General features: G+C 41.2%; 1 long non-coding RNA gene across 1 annotated transcript in view; it reads left to right on the top strand.

The window, feature by feature from the left end:
* LOC129785214 (uncharacterized) overlaps positions 1 to 21,656 on the top strand; it is a 206,854-nt gene extending 185,198 nt beyond the window's left edge. The window contains exons 5-6 of the long non-coding RNA XR_008748895.1: positions 7,650 to 7,799; positions 21,554 to 21,656. This is a non-coding gene — a long non-coding RNA (uncharacterized LOC129785214). The remainder of the gene's footprint in view (positions 1 to 7,649; positions 7,800 to 21,553) is intronic.
* The last annotated feature ends 249 nt before the right edge of the window (positions 21,657 to 21,905 follow it).

Below are 21,905 nucleotides of genomic sequence, written 5' to 3'. Positions count from 1 at the left end.
TGCTTCCAAGAACAAATCCTTCCCTCTACCCCACCCCCACTCCCAGTACAGTTATTTGTGGGGAGGGAAGCTTTCTGGATAAGTACGCTAATTTCTTGATTGTGTGAATAACTGGAACTGGCCAGATACAGGATTTGCCACCTCGATGACAGCAGTGCTGATAGCAAGGCTAGGAGTTCTTTTGACTAGTGATAGTTTTGCATGCTTGTTTTCTGGGATCACAGAGAGGTGTCTTGGTGTCTTGATTAACATCATCAGACCTCAGGTTAGCTGTAGAGATGACAGCAGGAAGAGAAAATAAATCCATTAATGAAATTGTGTGAGTCATTGCTGGGTATCCATGTTAGAGTAACGCTTTCTCACCCTCCTAGCAGGATACGTGACCTCATATGCCCACAGGAGACTATCTGTTGGATTTGTTCCATTTTGTGTAATTTTGAAATTCATGAAGTTCATTGAAAGGATTAATTATGTATAAGGCATGTGCCTGCATGTTCTTTTCATCTGTGAACGTTACCCTGCACGCCGTTATTAGGGGCCTGATTGGACTGAACATTTTGACAAGAATTCAGTGACAAAAGGGGCCCATTAGTCTTTGAAGTCACGGGCCAAGGAAGAGGAATGCAAGTAACATCAGTAATGACCTCATTTAACGTGTGACAGAGTACAAGATAATCATGAAAGGTCATTGTAATATAGCTGCGTTTTACTCTATATGCTGCACTGCTCATGTTTCAGCCAGTCTGTGTTGCAGTTTTAATGAACTCTGAAATTCTCTTATGTTCAAATACAGGAAGGATGGACAGAACAAGACAACAAAAACTGGAAAGATCCTTCCCTCTCTCGTATACTTAAAAGTGAATTAGCAAAGAGATAGAAAACCTCTTTATCTACTGTGAGTTTTTCATGGGAAATTTAATTTTTCACTAAAACAATGATCTTATGAAAAGAAAAAAAGAAGTAGTTTCCATAGAAAATGTTGTCTTTTCATCATAGCTGCAAAGCAAAAAGATTTCTCTTTTCAGTCAAAACTGAAAAGCTGTAGGGACAAACAGTCTATTCAAAATTGCCAGGGGAAAAAAAAATATAGTCTGCATTAATAGAACATTTCTGTGAACCTCTAATGCAATTATCCAGCTAGTTTTATGAGCAGCAGGCAAAGAGTATTCAGCATCCAGTTTTGGAAATCCATCTCCTTTTCTCCAAACAGTTACACCAAAAGTAACAAAACTTTTGGGAAAGAAAAGAAAAGCAGCAAAATGAAATCAACTCTGCTGCCTGTTTCATACTCTTTCCTTATATTTTGCCTTCTTATGACCCTGTACGCTTTTAGATTTTGGAACAGATTTTTATAAAAATACAAAAAGACCATAAACCAGGCAATTCCCCTAGTATTTTTGTCCTGGTGGGTGAGAGGAATTACTGGAAATCTCTTGGAAAAAAACTGGTACTCAGAGGAAGTAACTGTCCAGGCAGTCCCCAGAGATTTGAGAATTTTATAAAGGGCTAGGCTCAACATAAAACTTCTACGTTACTGGTGTGGATCAGCTCGTGCATTGACATGCTAGGTGGTTTCCATTGGATATCCATAGGCTGTCTTTTGCTCTTCTGTTTTGCTTCTTAGCTGTGTCTTTTCAACAGTTAACTTTTATGGTTTCAGCAGTTTCCACTTGAGGTTTGCAGACATCCCCAGTTAAGATGAATTGTCATCCATACGGACAGACTTCTGTTTCATCAGATTTTTGGAATAAAGAACATTTTGCCATCAGCACAAGAAAGAATGATATTTCCTTTGTTTAGCCCTTCCTGGGAATGTTTTGAACAGATGCAGCCCACAAGGGCCTGATTTCCGAAAACAGCTCTAGATTGTGCCATCAGCTTATTTCCCTCCTGTAAAAATGGGGTTTGTGTTTTAAGTAGCAAGCCATCTAACAGCTCAGGTTGCGTGCACAGTCGATTATGTGCGGACCTGTTTACACAGGATGGCAAATCTACATCTGCCTAGACCTGGGGCTCATCAGAATTGAGATACCTCCACATTGCACCTCAGAACTACAGTAACCCAGTAAGAAGTGTAAACCCTCCCATTAGGCACAAGCTATACTGCGTTTAAAAGGATCAGTGAAGCAGGAGATACGTATGATGTAAGGGCTTGTTTACACTTTACACCCAGCAGACAAAGTTATTTGGAAATCTGTGTGCTTTTCTGATTTCTTTATAGTGTTTGGTATTACGTAACTGCCAGTGACAGTAACCACCATGTGCTCAGCCTCCTCCATCGATCACATCAACGCTGCGTGTGTTTCTACACGGTGTGACTAAACTTTGTGGATCCTGCTTTAGGATGCATTGATTGCAGAGTAAATTATGGTACAGATTTTTCAGGCCAATTCCTTCTGCTGGTACTTCACAGTCCTCATCAAGAGTTTTTGAAGGGTTCTTTCTCATCCCTGCTCCTAAAACATTGAGCAATGCTACAAATCTGAATTCCACAGGTCTGCTTGAATATCCAAACAGTTGACTCTTATTTCACAATAGCTGGATGTTTGAAAACATTCAAGTGTGTAGAAATACTGTTACACTAATTTAAATGTCCCACAGTCAAGCCTTGCAGTTGTTTTCTTGCAACACGTGCCTCTTACTGGAAGCAAAACAAGTGGGTCTAGTGGAAAACATGTGACTCTATCCGTTATTTACATCCCCTTTCCACCCCCGCCAGACAACACAGTTTGAACATGAAAGTCACTGGAGAACAGCAGCCTATAAATATTCAGAGAAATCCAGGCAGGGTAAAAACGTTGCAAAAACCTTTGACTAACAGTTCACAGACCCTGAGAGTTCGGACTAACCACTGCTGGCCAGGGACACAGGCTGAATTCAAACAAAGACTGATTGTAATTTTGTGGTTGGACATGAATGTTTTGCACAACACTGATTGAGGGCACTTTGAAAACTGGGCCAGGGTTGTAAAATAACCTATTTACTGCAGTGTGCATTGTATTTGAAAACACAATGAAGCCTTGTAGATTCTAACCGGGCTTGGTAGAGACCTTGCAGCTGAAAAAAGCTCTTCTGGCTATAAGAGGCCTTGTGGGGCCTTGCTTATTTTATTTGTTGTTGCCTTTGATTAGGTGAGGTAAAGTGAATTAAACACAAAGCAAGGAATTGGGTATTTTTAAGTTCTAATTCCAGTTTTCCCATTGATTTTTCTCTTTGACCTTTGGCAAGTCACTTTAACCCTTTGGCCCTTTGATTTCTTACACAAAAAAGTGGCATAAGACTGTGCTACTCAGACAGCTTGGTGTGATGACTAATGAATTAATGTTAATGAATTAATGCTTGTAAAGCCTGTAGTACAGGAAAAACCTTATGTTAGTTGTAAATGATACAGGAGTCTCACAAGTCTGTGCAGCATTGCCTGCGTGTGACAGAGTCGCCTCCCATCGATTTGCTTTGGAGCCTTAGTTGGACCCAGGCATGAGCTTGGGGATTGAACTTGTGACCATGGTCTCACAGCAGTGTGACGACCTTCTGCCTGAGGCAGAATACTAGGAACTTGTGTCTTAAAAGTAAGTAGGTGTTGAAAGATGCAAACTAGCTCTGCCTGAGCTTTGCTCAAGGGTTTAAGTACCTGAGGCCCATTGATATTTGTGGAGCTCCCTCTGAGCCTGTCTACAAGCAGCGTGGTCAGCCAACCCGCTGCATCTGAAATGAGAGAACATGTTTGTTCTCCTGTATGGTGCAATCTGAGAAAACTCTGATGTCCTGAGAATAGTCCCTGGTGTAGCTAAGTGAGTGGGGCAGCAAAGGCTTGCTCCTCACAGGAGGAAGGTGTAACCTGCCTGCCCAGGCTCCCTCCAGGGCAGCAAGGAGTAAGTGGGTTTGCTTGACTACCTGAAGTTGTTGATCAGTCTTTTCATTAAAAAGTTTATTTTGTTACTTCCATCCTTTCTGCTATGAGTTGCTCAGCAGATCTAGTTACCTGCCTGTCCTGGAAATACGTGTAGTTTGAGGTCTGAAAGAAGTGCTGTCTGTAGAGACTGAACCTCAGCGGAGGGATGGGGCCTCCTTCTCACCCAACCAAGATATGGCTGTTTGTGGCAAGCTGAGCAATCCATGGCTTGCCGTAGTTGGCATGGGGTGGGCTCCCTTATCCCTTTTCCAGTCATGCTGGGGTCTGAGAGAGAACTTAATTAAAATAATTGCTTTGGTAAAAGATAAAAAAAAAAAGCTGGTCTTGACTAAATTCCAATAGTAAAGGCAAAAAGGGGGGAGGGTGGATAGACAGGTATTGTAGATAATTTACTATAACAAATTTACTTTCAGGTGTAACTTTGGCTTCTTTCTCACCTGTTTAGGGCCGAACTGCTACAAATCTACTCTGCATGATCTCCCTTCATATATTTATATGTCATCTGTGTGACTTCCACACAGAACAAGCCGTGATAGAAATCTTTCATTTAATTAAAATTGATTTTAAAATTCTCTTGATCAATAATGAGTTAAAATTCATCCCAGCAGTGATGGGAACAGCAAACCTTCTGAGAAAAGCTTTCAGGCCAGTGGTTTTGGCTTTAGAGACTGGGTCTTGCCTGAAATTATCCCTTTCTTGGCTCCAGGCTTCGTGGTGCTTGGCACATTATGGTTTACCCTATAGCCCAGCTTGTCAGCCACCCATATGAAATGCTGAGACATCCAGACTACAGGTCTCTTCCTTTTTCTGCCTGGTTCAGTATAGACACTTTAAACATCAAACTCTTTATAACATCTATTGGTGTTGGGTTGGTGGTGCTTAATAGGCTTCAAAATTAAATTAGTATTTTGTGGAAAATGACCCAATATTTCTTCTTTGATTCCTCACTATCTAAAACTTTTGATGTACTCTCTGAGATGGCAAAATGGGGTAAGTTATTAGTAAAGTGATATTTAACAGTTGAGTTAAAAAGATTGCAAGAGTCCCTCTGCATTTAAGTTTTATTCCCCTGCAGAAAAAAGACCCAAAGCAAATATGTGTAATATAATAAAACACGGTATATGTAACCTTTCCTAACAAAAATTTGAGGGATTAATAAAGATCAGCTTCAAATGACAGTAATACTTCGTTGTTCACACTCCAGGGTGCTTCCTAATTAATTGTCTCAAGCCTTCACTGAGAGATTCTTTACCAAATGTGGTACGATTAAACAAAATGAAGAAGTTGGAGCACTCACTTGATGCTGCTTCTCTCCTGAGAGTTACTCGTTTGGTCTCATAGTAGCACGTGATGAGAACTTTGTTCCTAACCAGGCAACCGGATCACCCTTCTTGACTTCCTTTGAAGCCGCATTGACCTGACATAACAAATTAACACAGGAGGTCTGGTAGTAGGATTGGGGCTCTCATTAACTCTGGACTAGAATAAATGCAGAAGGTAGCACAGGAGTGTTTAAATGTAAAAAAAAAAAAAAAAAAAAAAAAAGAAAAAAAAGAAAAAAAAAGAAAAAGAAGTCAAATATGCAACTAATATGTAAATAACAGCGGTTTATGTAGTTTCCTACCAAGTAAAACTGGAATAAAAAGTGCATTGAACAGGAGTTACAGAAAATTGGTTCAAGCAGATTGGTCCAGTGTCACACAGGAAGGAAAGGAAATGTCAGCTGCAGCGGAAAGGTTTGGCATCATCTCAGATCGGATGGGTAGGTGTTACCATCTTATTCCCTACTTAGGGGAAACTGGTTTATTGAATTGCTAATTTGCATTTTTTGTTGAAAATCCTGTAAGATGTTTTGCTATCTTTTAGAGAAGTATAGAAATCCAAAAGATTCCATGATGAGAAAATGTTTTTGGAAGCAGAGAAATGGGCACACACGCACCCCTAAGGATTCCCTAGCACATGGTAAAGGGTATATACTGCAATAATTGCTCGGTTTAAATTAAACCTGTAACATTGCAAGTATTGTGTAAAATTAGTAAACATTGTGGTAGTGGTACTTTCTTTGCCATTTAAAAGATAATTTAGACACCTTCATGTTGGTAGGAGAGGTAATACTTTCTTAATAAATAGATTTTCAACCCTAAAAGATTGCAAATCTTCAGCACACAAAAACTCCTTGAAGAGCTATTTAACTTGTATGTCTATTCAGAGTCTGCCCTGGAATAATAATACAAATAGCACCTATTACAACCTCTGTGCCGCTTGTATGTAACAGTCTCACAACCACACTGCTGTCAGCCGTTCAGCACCCCGGTGCTGTAGCTGGCTGTGATGATAATACCCGTGTGACAGATGAGTAACACGAGCCTTAGAGATGTTCAGGCACTTGCTCTGTGAGCTGCCATGAGCTGATGACAGCACCAGGAAAAGACCACGAGTCTTTCAGCTTCTGTGCTCTCACCTCTAGACAACACAGCTCTGCGATCAAAAATTCCTTTGGCAATTTTTTTTTTTTTTCGTACCTGCACTATCACATTTTTACAGAGCCAGTAAAGTGGCCAAAGCTTACTCATTTTACTTTATGATGAGAAGTATTTTTCACAGCTCTGTTTGGTAATAGAATTAGATGTTTGATGCTTTTTCAATCATGCATGTTGTGATTAGGGACTTGTTTTATGCTTGCTACTGCCCAGTTTTCTCTGAACATCGCCGATGCATTGCAGGAAAATCCCGCTCTGTTCCCCAGATGGGACTTCAGGTTGTCTTGCACTGTGGTACCCTATATTTCAATGTACTTGTCCTGTGCTGTGAAATAAGTGGAACTCTTGCCTTCCCATTTCTCCATTCTCCCTTTTCTCTGTCTGTGTCCTCCCAAACAACTAAATAATATTGCAAGTAATGTGTTCCAGCTATTGATTTCTTTTGCCTGTCTCCCTTAGCCCTGGAAGTAGGAAGAAGATTCTCTGGAACGACCAGTAGGACGAAACACGAGTTGCTTTCTTAAATTTGCTAGTTTATATTTAAAAAAAAAAAAATATTCAGTAGCTGTTTGAATTTTTGTTTTTCTCAAATGGTTCCCTTCTGTCGGGGCATATTCTGATTGGACAGTATAAGCACTAGTTTGTATTTCTTGTGGGAAGAAGATTATTGTCAGAAGGATAGGAAAAAAAATTACTGTGGGTTTTGTTTTGGTTTTTTTCTTTCCTTTTTCTTTTTTTCTTTCTGCTTTCCTGATACACTGTTCCACAGTGGAGCATAAGGCTGTTAGATACTTGCTAATAATGTAGTTCCAGTGACTGTGCAAAGAAATGTCGAAATGTTAATATAGTCATCAAGAGCTCCCGTGCTGCCTCAGCTATTTGAATCGATTTCAGAAAGAGAATTCTGATCAGAGGAACAGTTCCTTGCTTGGAGTTTAAATATGCTTTATTTTCCATGAAGGCATTTTGGAGTCTCTACCTTCCTTCCTAAAGACATAGTTGGGGGAATATTTGCCAGCTTAACCAAGCCCCATTTTCCCTCCTCAACCATGCACCTGCTATTTGATTCTCTGCTGCTCCATCCTTGTACTCATGCCATTACAGTTGTTCATTGCCACAAGGGAGCTGGGTGCGTAAAGGCGAGGTAATTCAAGGGAAATGGCAAGCAGACAAATGTAATCGCCTGAATTTTTGTTTTTGCTAGTATGGGTATGCTAATGCACAGATATTGAAACAAAAACTTAAATATATTTCAGGATGAAGAATGGCCAGTGCCTGGATTTCCAAATGGTGTGAAGCGCAGGACCTCTGAACAGCCTGATGCCACCTACCCCTGCCAAAATGGGAAGCTCAGTAAGCCCCACCTCAGCATAGAGAGACCAGGAGTAACCACCGCCACCTCCTGGGTGAGAAATTTTGTCCCGTTTACCTTGTTGTAATTTTATTGTCTAACATAATTTCAAGTTTCCTAGGCAAGTTCATTAAAATACGTGTATTTTGCTATAATAAATGCAGGAATAAGTATCATGTTAGCTATGGAGAAATGATGGTTATTTCCTACATCTAATTGTGTTGCTTGACGATGAAAATGGACAATGTCTCCCAAAAGAAAGCTTGACTCTGCACAAGACTGTATTGGAGGCAATTTAGGGATTATAGTTTGTGTTTTTCGAAATAATTGTCTGTTATGTGGTAAATTCCATTTTCAGAAAGTCCACAAAATGGGACAGAGAGAGAGAAATTCCACTGCTTCAATCATCAGAGAGTTGGTTGAGTTGAAAGCCTTGTTGTCTTTGTCTTATGATTTCTGCCTCAGCCTTAATGCTTGTGAGTCATGTATTTATAGTCTGCAGATTTGAAAACAGCACCAAAGTCTTGGCAAATTATTTTATTTGATGTTTCTGGTGTGGTGTATTTGGTGTGTTGGAAAATAGCTTACAGAGCCTACCTGCTTCAGGGGCAGAAAGCTTAGGCAATGGTTTGGGAAAGCTGAGAGAAAGCAAACCCAGCAAAAACTGCTGCTGCTGTATCTGATTTCCAGTGCATCATTTTCAGTGGTATTATCAGGTCCCTGGGACACACCTTGAGTCCTGTTACTCTCTGGGGTTGCTTTGTGGTTGCTTTTTGTCTCTTCCTCTCAAGACCCTTTTGACCATCTGTGGCTTGTGGAGAATATGAAAGCTCCTTCCTGTGTCCAAGATCAATAGCTTTAAAAACAGAGCACAAGAAGCCAGTAATCATCTTTTCCACCAGGCATGATTAATTTCTGAAGTGCTTCAGCTAGTTCCCTTTGATGTTCCGTTTCCATATTTTTTAATTTTTTTATTTTTTCCAGCAAGTGTCCAAAACTCAGAGGCCCACACCCACATGTGTCCTGCAATAGGCTGGGGCTGGCGATGACTCCTCCAGAGCCTATGCTGTTTGGACGTGGGTGGGCTACAGCACTTTTTGGAAAGCTCTCCCAGATCCTGGAAATAAGATTTCAAAAGCCAGTTGAGATGTTTCCCAAAGCACCCTGGCTTCAGTGGAAAGCAGTGCTGCTTTCCTGTCTGAATCTTGGATTAAGAAAAGAAGGAAAAGTGAGGGGGAAGGGAAAAAAAACCCACCAACAACCAAACAGCCCCTCTACAAACTTAAATTAAATGTGGTTCAGTTTCACTCCAATTCAGTAAGAGTGACTGAGAGAAACTACATTCCCACAACCACCTCTCTTTATGTGAGTAAATAAGACATTCCAGCAGTGCTGAGGCTGGGCCAGTGGAAAGATATTTTTTGAACTCTAAAAAAAATATTATTTTTGAAGTTACTAAGTCATCCACAAATCCACCTGGTCTGTCTTCTTGCTTCTGCTGCACTCCACAGCAACACTGAGGGCTGCTAGTACTACAGCATTACTTGCAGAAGGAGAGATTACATGTAAGGTATGTGAACGGGTCCCCTGGAATTATGAAACTGCACAAACCACTGCCTTCTTTGCAAGTACCAAAAAAATGGTGGTACTGCAAAACAGGTGATGTAGTATTGGCTCACTCAGAAATGAACATGCCAGCATATCCGTGTGGACACATCCATGAGCCTCAGTGTTGCTTCCAGTTGTAATTGCCCAGAATTGTCTAACAGATCTTTGGCGCTCAAGATGTGCACTTGCATACACAAGCTATAGACAGCTAACTTGAAGTTGATTGCTGCTCAGCTTGCAGGTACAAATAAACATATGCATCCGTTTCCTTCTTTGCACAGGCACATTTCTAATGGTCAGACTTTGCAAATGTGTTAATATTGCATGCGTGTGTCAAAACTACGCTACTGTTGTAAGATTGCCACTGAATTCTCGGTTAGGAAGGCATCCCTAATTTGTTGCCAGGAGATCTCTGTTTGAGAACAGGACCTGCCTATCATTTATTTTTAATATACTGGATTTGTTTATTTTTTGTTCATGTACATTTCAGTCATAACCACTTCTGTCCGCTACAGAGCTGCTGAGGCTCTATGAGAAGGTCTGTTCTCTTCATTTTTGTAGCAGTAGTTAGGATGCAGCTGAAACGTAATGAGGAATCTTGAGTTGGCAAGGTTTTTTACCCAAATGTATCGGCTTATGAATTTCTGGGCATCTGTGCTCAATATGAAGCACCTGCTCATGTAAGGTATGTTCTGTAAGGGTTGGATGATGGCCCAGTTGGAAGGGAAGAATTCTCACGTTTAAGAAAAAATACCTGTTGAAGGCACAGCAGTGAGCGAAGAAGCATGTGGCTCTACAATACACAGGAATAATAGGGATGGGGAAAAAGTCTCTACAGCAGGAAAAGAAAACGTACACAAGAAATTAAAATGTTCTGTAGTTACAGGGAACTGCGAAACAGAGGAAAGTGGTTCCCTCTGTGGTTCTGGAAGTGTGAAATGCATTTTATGCTGTCTCTTGAGGGTGACCCACTTATGAAGCAGTTGAATGATGACAGTAGACTTCAGTGAGGCTAAAACTAAATGGATACAGCTGTAGACATTTTCATAAAAGAGAATCTCCCAGGAAATAAGTCTGTTAGGGAATCTGGGCCTTGGTTTTAGTTAATACTGGATGCAGTTTCTCCTGATCTTACCGGAGATGTGCATTTGTCAAACTGAGTGTAAAAAATGAGGTCTGTTTAATCCATTCTCCCTTGCATCTCTCTCATCCATCACATGTAAGGAGGTTGTTTCTGTTGTACCTTCTAAGATTACTTTTCATTTCCCAGAATGGGATGAGATCTCTCTTCTCTGGGCACTGCATGTTGTGCGGGACAGTGTTAAATGCTTTGCACAAGTCCAGGTAGATGACTTCAGTTGCTCTTCCCTTAGCCACCAACGCTGTAACCCTGTTGTAGAAGGCCACCAAATCTGTCAGGCATGATTTGCTCTTAGTGAAGCCATGCTGGCTGTCACCAATCACCTCCTTACTTCCCATGTGCCTCAGCATATTTTCCAGGAGGGTCTGCTCCGTGGTCTTGCTGGGCACAGAGATGAGGTTGACCAGCCTGTAGTTCCCCCAGTCTTCCTTATTTCCCTTTTTTTAAATGGGGGTTACATTTCCCCTTTTCCAGTCAGTAGGAACTTCACCAGACTGCCACAACTTCTCAAATAGGATGGACAGTGGCTGAGCCACTTTATCCATTTATTCCTCTCCTTCTCCACGTGTGCCATACAACTATTCCTTAAGGTGTCATTTGTGCAATAGATTTTATTGTTAGCTGTCCATTTACTGCAAAGATGTTCTTTCACCTGCTGCTGCAGCTCCTGGCAAGGAGTATGGAGTGCTACAAGTGTTTGTGCTTGTGCTGAAAGTTGTAGGGTATTTTAAGGGTTCAGTCTTTTCCCTGTGATGGTCCATCATTGTACTGGTCTTTTCCCATTATTTCCCCCCCAGCTTATGTTCCTGTGCCTCAGCCCATAGAATGGAGGTCAGTTTGTCACATCAGGACTGAGGACCTAATTCACAGCAAAAGGCCACTTTTCTGACTTTTTTACATACTGTTTTGCCCCTTGTGCCAGAGGGACATGGGCACAGGGGGTGAGATTCTGCCTAATCAAAGTGGCAGCATTTCCCCAGTATGCCAAGCAATGAAAGATGCAGGTGGTAGAATATTAGGTCTAGCATTAGCTGTTTGGATGATATTTATTTAACATAACAAATATTTTTAAGCTGGTTTTTTAATGTTTTATTTTTTTCTGTCTGCTTTCCTCATCCATTACAGGATTTCCTTTCCTGTGATTAGGGGGGGGTTATGGATGAAGCTGTAGTCTCAGTGAAGCTAGTAAGAATAGAGTTTCATCACACCCACAGAAATTATGGTTGGTGGTGCACTGTTTCTGTACAAATATTTCACTGAATCTGTAGTCATTCTATTAAGCTGCATTTTCTCCCTGAATGATTTTTAAATGGTTGCAAAAAGGGATTTTGGGCCCTTCAAATCTCAGCCCACCCCCTAATAAAATGAATGTTGCTATTGAACATTTTGGATGAAAAAATAATCCTAAAAGCTTTGCTTTGAAAAACTGTGTAAGAGGTTTTGCCTTTGGTTGTTTAGTGTTGTTATTGTGTGTCTGGGAATGCTGTTTTGGATGCATGTGTGAAATGGCGGGGGCTTCCCCCCCCCCACTGTAAACATCTATTTCCTTCTTGTGGAGAAAGGCTTTGCAAAAAGAAAGGAGGTAAAGAGAGGGCTACCACACCATAAGGCATGGACGGTGGAGTGCTGATACTGGTGTATGTACGGGTCTGTCTTTTATCTGTGGCTGACTGAAGCGCACTGTGCACATGCCTCTTTAAGGCAGGGTCTGCCTTGGCACAAGAGCTCCCTAATATTCATGAAACATATAAAGCCCTCGAAGTTACATTTCTTTCTCCTCCCCTCCTTTCCCCCTTCTTTCGAAACCTTAAGGTGTTGACTGGTGGCTCACTATAGCACTTAGTATGTTACCACCCATTCACACCTCTACTTGTCTACTTTCCCCACCTCCTCTCACACTTCTCTTGCTATAATGATGTGTTGCAGAAATAAATTGTGTTGCACAATGAATGTGTAGAAAGAACAAGGGGGTATTTAAAAGCTGAGAAATAGGAGAACTAGTGTGGAAAGAGAGAGAGGGAAGTGCTTTTGGCACATTGAGCTGGTAGTGTATTATAATTCAAAGTAGATGACTGCCGCACTGGAGTGATTGTAACATTTGTTTGAATGCTGGAAGTTGAATTGAACAGGAAGGGATTGGAAAGCCAGAGGCTTGAGGTGCTACTTGAGAGTTTGGGAGATCAGAGTGTTGCTTCTCGGCTTTGCTCTAGGATCTCTATGAAAAAGGAATGGTTTTTTTTTTTGTTGTTGTTGTTGTTGTTTTGGGCTGGTTTGCCCCTGCCCACACACTCACGTCTGTACTCAAAGAAGGTCTTGGACAGGTACTGCCGAAACATGGATCCTTCAGAACCTCACTCAGCACCTTGGAGATTGTACTTTATTTTCCTCAGTGTGAGGGAAGAGACTTTCTGAGAGAGAGAAATGAGTTGAAGTAAACATTTAGAGTTTCAGCCATGCAATCATAACACTTTCCTTTAATCCCACATCTCTTTGGGAGTGCTGTGTCCCTTGATCACACTTCGAACGAGCCAAGGCTGAGCTTTGCATTCACAGCATGACTGGGCACCAGGCAACTTTTGCATTCCATGTGCAGACCTCTTTTGCTCAGTCCTCAGAAGCTGGTGCTGCAAGAGACGGCACGAAAATTTATTATATTCTTTCCGATTTTGTTAAATTTCAGTAAGCTCACAATTTGAAATGATGGCTTGCCCTTAAAGAGCTGGTTGTACTTGACAAGTGTGTGGCAGTACTTCATTAATTACAAGCAGCCCTTCCCAGTGCAACCTCAGTTAGGTAGAATATTTGTTCTGCGCACATAATTATCTCTCTGTCGTTCTCTCTCTCGTATTGATTCATGTGGAAAATATGATTAAAACATGAACATCTACAAATGATTTAGAATAACAAGAGAGGAAAGGCCATTGTTTTTTTGCACTGACTATACTAGATTACTATAATTACAGCTGAATGGTTATACATTTCTCTGTCCCCCCCACAAGGCTGTATGCTCATTCACAGCCTCAATATACCACTGAAAAGTGGAGATGTTTAAACAAAATATCCTCTTAAGGATGTTTCTTTGACCCATTAAGAACCTTTACCTTGGCACTTGTACATGTAATCTCTGGCATAAGGTCATGCAAAGTGGGGGTAGGGATAGGAAAAGAAACACCAACCCTTCAGACATCTGTTGTGGTGTTTCGGCCAAGAACGGGAGGGAAGGCTGTGCCAGTTCGGCAGCCGCTCCTGCAGATTGCAGTCGGCTTGCTTTTGATGCCAGCGTTAATAATGTAGGCTTCCCGCTGAGTGGGTGGCACTGCCAGATTCCTAATTAGAATCCACTAAAAGCAGCAAAAGGTGAAGTGGACATTTTTTTTCACACCACACCACCCCCCCCCCCCCCCCCCCCATGTCTTCATCTCTTCTCCTGTTAGATTTGTTTAGCCTCATTTTTATTTTGGCCGCTTAGCCCAATGGAGAAGAGTGGGGCAGGGTCCTCTGTGCTCTTGCCTTGATCTCAAATTAAACAAATGGAAATTTTGATCTGCTGAACCCCTCAGGAAGGCCTGGTTCACCGTGGTGTGTGTGGAGATGACAGAACTAATTTCACACTTCATCCATTGTGCGCAGTGGGTTCACTTGTTGTTTGCTATTGCAGCTGGTGCAGACTCCTAAGACAGGACATCATTTTCCTCTTCTGTTTTGATGTGGACTACATTGAAATAGCCTAGCTCAGAGGGCAAGAATGTATTCAGTATATTCCATTGGCAGTTCTTGCTTCCTATTAAGAGGCTGGGAATACTATTCTGAGGGTCTCGTTTGCTCCTGAATAACTTCAGGCTACTTTTCAGTTGCTTCCTGATCAACTGGCTGATTTGGAGATCCTGGAAAAGGTTCTGGCCACTGAGGTGGAGAAATAATTGCATTGTAGGATTGTTGGCATGAAGTGTTGCTGGTGTGGGTATATGTGCCCATGTCCTCTGGGAGAACAAGCCTGGAAGCAGGCAGGACACAGAGTACAGCTTGGAGAAACCAGATCAGAGTAGCACAAGCCAGTCTGAGTGTGCAGTGGCCACCCCTTGCAGACTGGGTGGTGGCACTTCCCTGGAGCTCTGGTGTAAAGGGAAGGATGACAACAGCAGTTTTCAGGATAAGGTTTTGGGGTTTTTCTTTTCTTCTTTTTATTTTTTTTCCCCTCCACCTCTTACACTTCTGTTTACTTTTCTTAAGAAGGGACCTTGTAGGCATTTGTTACAGATCTGTTTCTCTCTGGTTGCTTGAGGAAGGAATGGAATTAGTTGTATGAAAAAGCAGGCAAAGTGCAACCTGCACAACAGAGGCCAAAGGGTTCAGGAGGATTTGCAGAGCTGAGCCTGCAGTGACTGTCACAGGAGCCCTCTTAAGGAATGTGTAGTACTCTTTTCTTGACATGAAACCTTGCATTCAGCTTTTTCTTGTAAGTTTTTGAGTTGCAACCTGCAACTCCGGCTGCACAAGGTTGCTTATGAATCAAAACTGAAGAAAAGAGTCTCGTGAACCCTTGCCAGCCAAAATTTCTGACTTTTCCTTGGCTTTACCTTTATTTTGCTGTTAGAAAACCTGTGATCAAGTTTCAGCCTGTAAGCCAGAAGTAGCCTACTAATCAGCAGCCTTTCTCACCACCTGATTAAATGAAATCCTTCATACTGTCCTGCCTTTTGATGACTAATGCAATGTGATGCATATTCCAGTAACTGTGAATGCAGAATAATGAGTTTTCTGCCAGAATTATTTTAAGACAACTGCACTGCCCTCTGCAAATGACACCTGATCAGCTGGCCTTCATGATGGAAGGGAAATTCTCTTTATTTCCATTAAATACTTACCATGAACGAGTAAATACCTTCTAGTTAGCACGTTATTTTGGTTCCTTTTTATTTACATCCTATAAAACAAAACAATGCCAACTCTTTTTTTGGCTATCTACTAACAAGGACATAATATTTATAATAAATGTTTTGCAAAATTCCAATAATATATTTATGGATATAAATGAGAGGGAGCTGAAAAGCTGAAAAATGTCCAGGTTCCAGAAAGGGTGAGAAAGAAAGAGGAAAAAATAAGGTTTTCTGAGAGGCAGCAAATATGTGTCTTTTGTCTGGTAATAGGGTATCCATGTAATGTCTCTGAAACGGCCACAGTTAAAGTTCATGCTACATTAGGAAAGCAAAGTGGTTTACATTGAAACTTAATAGTAGTCAATTGTGTTTGAAACATCTGATGCAGAAATAAAACACCTTATGTTTTATGGGAGCGAGGAGCTGCATATTTGGCACGTGTTCTTCTTTCTAAACACGTGTCCTCTCTCTATCAGTTTGAGATAATCCAGGTCTGGCTCCCGCCCAGTTGCTCCTCCTAACCAGAATTACACGAGACATGCTGCACTCCCTGCACGCGCACACATGCACACACACGCGCGCTCCTTCTTGAACCACAAATTAACATGAGTGAGAATTAGTTGGCATCTTTTACAGATCCTCTGCCTTCCAAGAGAGCATTTTTAACAGTGGATATTTCTTCCTTCATCAATGTAATCTTTTCCTTATTTGCAAAAAGCATGGGTGTGTCGTGTTCCGCTCCCCCCGCCCCCCCCCCCCCCCCCCATTTTTGCTCTTGTTTAATGGTTTCTTGGTGCAAACTTCAGACTTTTGAAGTTCATATCAGATTGCAATCATAGGACTGCTGTTGCTTTGATCCATATATCTAGACAACCAGGAAATGTAATTTCACTGACAAAGCCACTCTATTTTATAGCTAGATATGCTTAGGAATTGCTCCTCCAACTGAACCGAAGTGTTCTTGTGGACATCTTCCACCTTCTGTTGCTGCTTCCACTCAATTACATGCTCACCTTCTTATGCATCTACTTGACAGGCACAGATTTTCACATTTTTGCATTCCCTTTGAAATGTGAACCTCTGTTCTTTGCTGCATTAGATGTATGCAGGCGTTCACAGCGATGGAGCATAGGGGGATTTAAACCCAGGGGGTCAGTCTATGAGAATGCAGTCTATAATTTGCAAATGCTAATGCGTTTCTGCACCCTCTTCCTTCTGAGGATCTGAAAGTCAATTTAATTATATATTGAAATATCCCGTTTGGTAGATTAGGTAGGATTTAGGTTTTATGACAAGATTAATATTTTGTTCCTACAAGGTTATATGACAAGACTACAAGTGAACGGAAAATGATAACCAGAACTTCAAATCCGTAGTTCAGTGCTCTCACTATTGCATTATACCCGCTCCCTGTAAATTTGACAATGTCTTCACTAGGGGTAAGTGGTAAACTTTCCTAATCACATAGTATTTTAAGTTCTAACTATGTTACTCAATAACTTCAAGCAAATGACATGTTTGAGTTTTTTTCTTGTCTAAACTTAGGTAAGCTAATATGTGAAAATTTATAAGGCTCTCTGTTAACAGTCAAAAAAACAAAACCTGAGCTTGTCAGCTACATTATTAGCCAAACCTTTCACAATAATCCTTTATTTTTAATATAAAACTAACTTCTGATGGAAAGTTAATCTGAAATATTTTGTTCAATAAATTATCTTTTTGTTTACTGACAGAATGTGAACACTTTTCATTGGGAAACTCTAAGTTTTGTACAGCTAACAGTGGTGAGACCTAGCAACATTTCAAAAGCTTTCAGTATATTTTAGTTAGATATTAAGGGTAGAACTAGGGTAGGCCCTTTGAAATCCACATATTCTGCATTAATTTTGTGAGTTTCTGACTTGATTTTCCCATTAATAGTGTGTTATTGGAAACCAGGATTTGTCTAGAGTCTTGATCTGTGTAAGAAATGGAGATCAGGTTGCTGTATTTCATATACCAGTATATTAAAACATATTATCCTAACAGCTATTTCTAATAAATAGGAATTGGTCGGTTTTGTACCATTTTATACTATGCCAGTTTTATAAATAGGAGAACAGTATGTTTTGTAAAACAATCTGAAGTGTGTGGAAGACCTAATCCCAAAGGGGAATGTGATAAAGCAGTGAACTTTTTATGTCAAAATTTTTAACTCTGCTCTAGTGTTACCTTTCCCAGGGGACTAATTTCCATAGCACTGACGATGTAAGTCACCTTCTGTTACCACACTTTGTTTTTGTTGGCTGTCTTGGAGGTTTTCCTTTTTTCTTTTACAAAACTTTGGTGAGTATGTGAAGATAATCTGGTTAGTTGTGCATGAGAATGTGAGGAAGGCGAATCTGCCTGTGAAGAGGAATGAGTATTGTTCTGCATGCTTGAGTAGTACCTTGTATAGTAAAATATTTGTCATCAGTAAGGAAACAGACTGCTCCAGAAAGAGTGAAGTGCTGAGCACAGAACTGGAAAGGGGCTTAAGTGTAGAGCTAGTGGAGTACAGAGCTGGATTTGGAAAGCTAGTCCTCTATGAGTACATCTGTAAGATTCAAAAGTCTACAGTATGAAATTTCTTCCTGGTTTTACCTACAGCAACTCCAAACTTTGAGCAATTGTTGTGGGGTGTTTTATTATCTTGGTGGTGTTTTTTTTTTTTTTTTTTGTTTTTGGTTTGTATTTAACACAAGAATGATTCAACTTAAGACTTTCATCTTTTCCACTTCTATCCTTATTTGTCCATCTCTTTCTGTCTTTTTTAAAAGAACAACTCCAAAATAAAGAAGGAAATGAAATAATAATAATGCCCCTATGTTAATGCAAATGTAAAGCCATTGGAATACACAGCATAAGGCAGGAAATGCAAGTTTTCTCACGTGAACATTAATATTGTCATGAAAACCAGACAATGGTGTGGCTAAATGTCAGTCCTGCTGGGGTTTTCTCAGCAATTTCCCTAAAACCACAGTTCTTGGCATGCTAGAATTAGGTGAATATCTGGTCCTCCCAGATGGAAGAGAAAATTTAAGAACTTGAGCAAAAACAGTGATTTAAAACTTGAAAAGAAGACATGTGACTGTTAGCTTAAATTGGAATTATTTCTATAACAGCTTTGTGACCTTTAAGTCCTGAGTCCTGATTTTTGAATGCCGGATTTGACAGTACTGGAGTAATCTGAAGTGGAGAGCCATTCCTGGTCGGGAAGACTGACCCAAGCACCCCAGTTCTGCCACGTTGTATGCTCTGTAAGTGGGACCCGTGAAAAATGTGAAACTTCGTGTTGCCCTGTGCCAAAAGCCTTTCACTGGACAGGCTGGGCTCCCAGTGCCGTCACCGGGACAGGAGTCCTTTCTTCCTCTACACTTCTTGGACATCTGGTCAGCTTATGTGTCAGCCCTCGCCCCATCTCCCCAGGGGCTGCTGGCTGGGGGTGAGGAGATGCGATGGCCGCACAGCTGGCTAGCATCAGTGCTGCTGTCAGCAGCGACTACTAGCCTGGAGCACACACTGCTCCTACGTGCAGAAAAAGCCAAGTCCCAGCGTGGTTCCCTGGCCCAATCTGTTGAAGATAGTAAGTGTCCCTGAGCAGGGAGCTAATTTGTCTTTGCTCCCCTTGATCATCCTGAGACAGCTGATAATTACAGATACATTTCATGTATGATGTCTGTGGCATTCTTACAGCAGTGCAGACCTTAGTGTTTCCTGGTACTTTTAAGTTCTCAGCGTTAGCTTTGCATTCCTCTAGGACAGTCTATCTCTCCCGTTCATCACTGCAGTTGCAGTAAGGCAGGAAATCCTCTTCTGAGCCCAGTCATCAGTGTCTCCTTCTTCCTTTTCTAGCCCCACACTTGAGCAGTCCTGTTCCTTGATTGCTATCTAAATTGTCCTTATCATATGCCAGACACTGGAAGAGCTGCAAGGCATCATTTCCTGCGGGGCAATGCCAGGCACATAACATATGCTAGACATCTACAGGCAGATGGGGTTGGTTAGGGCCAGCGAAGCATGAAAAAACAGGGGCTTTGGTAGGAAGAGGCTAAAGAACTCTACAAACTGGTTGAAAGCCATATCCCAAGCAACGTTAACAGCTCATTAACATTCCCTGCAGGGCTGGCAGGTCAGCACAGGAGGTCAAAAAAATTAAGAACTATTTTCTTAAGGAAACAGGAGGTAAAGAGGGTTAGATACATACAGCTGGTGTAGGACACAATGTAAGGGCTGGTCTGAGAGAAGGCAAGGGGGAATGCTTCGGCTCAGTCTCTGCCTGCTTAACTAGGACCAGCCATCTGTCTGTTTTCTACCTGGGATTCTCCCCATGCTGAGCTGAAACTTGCTTCATTATTCAAAAGCAAACTTGCCCAATGGCACAAGATGTTGGGAGGCAGCTGATTCGTGACCTAGCCAAAGACATCGGGAGGAGGGAGCGAGGTTTTCCTTTGAACCAGGCTCTGTAAGCATATGGTAGGCCTTGTACTTCAGGACGTGATCCATATGCTGCTCTTCAGTGCCCATATGCTTTCTATATTTTCCGTATTTATTTATTTTAATCAGGATTGAGTCTGTGATCTTGATTTTCCTTTTGCTGCTGGCTGTAATTACATTTGGTTGTGCTACTGGAGGTAAGGCAATGAGGTTAAAAATTAACACCAGAGTGTTCAGTTGTGTCCTTTTAATGTTGCCTTGTCCTGTGCGCTTTGTGGAGAGAATTGTATTCTGGGTTAATGATCTGTAATGCTATTAGTTTACATTTCTTCTTCTTGTTGGAGCTTGGAAATGGAGTTTCATTGACTCGGGGTCAGGGGAGAGACAAGCTCCAACAATAGACTTCTACAAACATTAACTGATATTTGCTGTTTCTTGTGGGGTTAGAGGCTATAAATCAGTGTATTCTTATTTCACTGGAAAAAGCAGTGAAATTGAGAGAGCAACTCCAGTCTCTGTCTCCAACCAACATGGCAGAACGTGACCTAAGATAGTTAAGATTTATTGGTACAAGGAAGCACTATCAGCCACTCTCTTTATCTTCCTTACTAATAGGGGGAGATTTGGCTTCAGCAGGGCAGTATTTCCTGGTGTCTTTAGCTGAACCCTTCCTGTCACATAGACTACATGGTGGTGACAGACACGACTCCCTGGGTCCCAAACTGAGCAAGAACAGTGTCGTTGAGAGCCCACCTGCAGGGCTGGAGGGGTCACCACAGCCAGGGAGTATCAGCCTGACCCAAATCAAGAGGAGCAACACGTCCGGAGCACAACAATGGGGCTGTCCTGGTCTGCTGTAGCTGTGTACAGGGTCCAACCTCACCATTAGTGCTTGTTCCCTCCTTCCGTGCTCCGGCAGGGAAGCTCCTTGGATTTCTCATGCAGCCCCACAGCAGAGAGCAGGAGTAAAGGGCCGCTAGAGTAGTAGGACCTCTCCCAAGCATGCCCAGCCCATACCCATCTGCAGAAAATCCACCATGTGATAAGAGAAAATGTCTGTAGGCACAACAGGTATTCAGAAAAAAATGAAATTGTGGTCTGAAAAGAAGAGCTACATTTTCATGTATCTAGCTCTTCAGCCTGCAAGAAGTCTTGCTTTCACACTGCCTGCTAGAAGGCCAGAGCTGAGAACAGAAAGTAATTTCTCATGGCCCAATTATTTTAACCATGTGCTTTTTGTTTTCTTGTGAACCTGCTAAAGAATTAGTAGTGAAATCTGATTTCTTTTTAAATTCTGCATTTTTATCTTTATAGAAAAATAACTCCCGACAAAATAATTCCTCTTTGATTTTGTGATATTGGGGCAAGGATGGTACTGGCTTTTTGGCTGTGGTTGTGGGTTTGTTTGTTTTTTTTTTTTTTTTTCATGGGAAAGAATATACCATACTATGGGTCTAGGGTTAATGAAACCATACTCTTTTGAGAATTCACACCAGTAATTAAATGCATATTCCTCACTTTTCACCGTATACAAATAGCAAATGAGCAGATCGAGTATTTCCTGCATGAAGTGACAACATCTGCGTATTATTAGGGAATATTTAAGTCCTTTATCACTGTGTCGTAACTCACATTAAGATTATTTGGAATCAATGACAGTTTTGTATGAGCAAAAACTATGTCCTGGCTTCTCAAAGGCTTTATCATTAACGTGTTTTACCACCACAGAATTCTTAGACTCTGAGAAGATCCTATGATGTCAAGGACTCAGAACAAACAAGGACTTTCTCGCAAGAAGAACCATCTCAGAAATTAATCTAAAAGTTTTCAGGTAAGAAGAAGTTAACAATATTTATCCATAAATACTTTTTGATTTCTTATTTGGAGAATTGGAAGTGTCAAAATGCTGCATGGAATTCTGTTGTTTCTGATCTGAAAAGGAAGCAGGTGGTGTTATAAACCTTGCAGGACAGCCTGGTTTTGTGAGAATTTGGAGATCCTTTCTCAGAATGAAGCTTTAGAAAGCAAAATATTCAGGAGATTTCTGCTGAATGCCTTTTGGTAGAAAACAAAGTTTTTT

This window comes from Falco peregrinus, chromosome 9, assembly GCF_023634155.1.
Source record: "Falco peregrinus isolate bFalPer1 chromosome 9, bFalPer1.pri, whole genome shotgun sequence".
NCBI classification, from domain to species: domain Eukaryota; kingdom Metazoa; phylum Chordata; class Aves; order Falconiformes; family Falconidae; genus Falco; species Falco peregrinus.
This window is presented reverse-complemented; position numbering and strand designations above follow the sequence as displayed.